Here is a 2,870-nt window from a genome sequence, read left to right on the forward strand (position 1 = left end):
CCCAGTCTGTCAAATTCACTTTACTCATTCTACCAGACTGACTCACCTTCCTCATTGTACCAGACTCACCTAGCTCATTCTGCCAAACCCACCTTACTCTTTCTACCAGCCTGACTCACCCTACTCACACCCTTACTCACTTCAGTTTCTCGCCGGCCGTAGAGGTGTTGAAAGCCTTGATAAGGTTTCCCAAGTCAGGCATCCCACTCTGCATCATCAGGTCATAGAGCTTCTTGACCTCCTGCAGAAGGCCCGAGGGAAGGAGGTTCTCTAACTCCGGCATTCCCACCACCCCGACCCCCGTCTGGAGTCTGAGCGCCAGTTTGTGGGCTAGGCAGGCTATGGGCAGGTTCTTCATCATCATAATCATCATCATTGCCCTGTGCGTGGGTAGAGGGAGGGTGTTAGGCTGGCGTGGCGCTCTCTCTCTCTCTCTCTCTCTCTGCTAATCAGAGGTTCGGAGAAGTTAATATTTTGCCTTCCCATGTTCCCAGTCCTTATCCCTCTCTCCCCCAGCTTCCTCAGTCTTTATCCCACTATATCTGTGTTCTCTTGATCTTCGTCCCAGTCCTCATTACTCCCTCCCTCTCCCCGCAGCTTCCTCTATCCCACCCTTCCTCCCTCTCTCTATGATTACACCTGTTTCTTCCGTACCTGTATTGCCTTTGTATACTCTCGTCCGTCTCTCTTCCTGCTGACGATGGCCCGGGGAAGTTAATACCACGTCTTCCACTGTTCCTGGCCCCATTCGTCCTCGTCCTAGTTCCATTGTTCCTGGTTCCATTCGTCCTTCTCGTCCCATTCCCACCCTTCCTCCGTGCGCTGGTCTTCATGACGCTGTCTGGCTGGTCCCCGGCTACCCACTCGGCGTTGTCGGGTTCCTCCTCCTTGACTAGCGTGACCTCTCCAGTGGGATGCAGTTTCGTGTCCTTAACCACGCCCGCTGATCGGAAACCCGCCGCTGCCGATCGAAGAGTTAGATCAAAACAACACCCCCAGCATTGTACACTGGAATCTGATGTTAGCATAGGAGGCTTCATGGCACCTCATTCGTAGTGATTTATTTTGCATATTGCACCTCAACAGTTTCCTTTGTACTCTATAAGAGTGTATCGGTCTAATATCGACACAGTTTACATTGGAAACTTGTAAAAAATAAATATTTTTCTCGAAATGTACTGATCTTGAATTTAGCTCTCTGTTACCTTGCTTTTGTGTTTTCTTGGAGAGAACTATCTTACGAGCTTCCAGCCTTTGGTTCCTTCTTCCATGCATTAAAAAAAACAAGTCGCTAAGGAAGAGTTGTTACGAAATCACCAAAGCCCCGTAAAACAGGACCTTAAAAACAAATGAGCAACGTACAAAAAGGCTTCAGGTGTGTTTAGAAATTGTACATCAGTTCATCACCGCACATTATATTTTCTCTTCCAAGATTAATTTCGCCAGTATAACCAACCCTACACTCCATTTACTCCAATTAGGCATAAAAATCACCATCTCTCCATCATTAACCTTCAGTTGTGACTGTTATGTTGCTGGGGACGAGGAAGTGATATGAAAATTATGTAGAGCCGTAGCATTGTTGTTTCCCGCCGCTGAGCTGCGTGAGATGCGCTACAAGGGATGAAAATCGTGGCCAAGCTAAGTTTTAAAAAAAGCTATGAGTGATTCAAACTGTGTTGATATGAAAACGATATGAATAGCCTATGAGACTATTCAGGTGCAACAGGCAAATTAATCGGTAAGGAAGAGGTGCTACAACGCCTTCTGTGACACCTACACTACAAACGTAAATCTATGAGAAATGCATTTGTCTTGATATCTGTATCTGTCTGTATTTATCTCTATCTGTGTACGTATCTGTCTATTGGTCTGTGTCTGTTTATCCATCCATGCATCCATCTATCCGTATATCAAATAACAGCACCCTCCCCTCATTAACGCCCTTATCAGTGTCACAAAGCATCAGCCTCATCGACATCTCATCCACCATGGACAAATTTCCCATCATTTCAGGATCCACGCAGCTATCCATCTATCTGTCTATCAGTCTGCGTATCTGTCTATCTATCCATTTATATATCCATTAAAAAAAAACACTATCCTCTCACCGTCATTGCCCTGGTCATTGTCTTTTGGCATCATCATCATCAAAATCTCGAAGACGTCTTCCACTATGGACCAGTTTCCCATCATCATCACGGGGTCCACACAGCTGCCCATACCCATACCGGAGGAACAGCTGGACCCGCCCATCATCCGCTGCTGAGAGAGTTATAAGACATTCCAGCTAATATTGACGATAAACAAGTCTCCCTAACCAGTAAACCAATGTTTCAAAAAACGTTTTCCCTTCATTCCCCACTTGCGGGAATCTGAACATCCTCTTGGCCCTCTTTCGGTTTTCTCTCAAGCCTGTCACAAATGATAATGGAAAAAAAGAAAAAATTGGTGCTCTCTCCATTTATTTTAATGTTTACAACTCAGTCAGAATGCCTATTTTGTTACACATCAGTGGGGTGGATGACAAAGTTTTCATTCAGTCAGTCGACTGATTCAGTGTTGAGTCACTGATAACGCACATCTCATATCTGGGTCAACATCCAACCGGTTTCGGCCTTTACTTTTAATGTGTAGAAGGGTGAATTAACCAGATTAACATAAATATGTTGTGGAAATGGCAAGAGGACTCTAAGTGTGGTATCACAGACACTGATTTACTACTTGCACTAGCCTGCCATGGCCCCCCCTAAAACCCTACGCCCCCTTGGGGGCCATGGCTCCCAGTATGAGAACCAGTGCACTAAACCGTAATATTGTTGTGTTTTTCGTAATATACGACGTAAGTATTTGCTTTGACCAAGAGGTGT

Source organism: Coenobita brevimanus, chromosome 8 (assembly GCF_032717465.1).
Source record: "Coenobita brevimanus isolate Jiangsu-jjx chromosome 8, ASM3271746v2, whole genome shotgun sequence".
NCBI classification, from domain to species: Eukaryota; Metazoa; Arthropoda; class Malacostraca; order Decapoda; family Coenobitidae; genus Coenobita; species Coenobita brevimanus.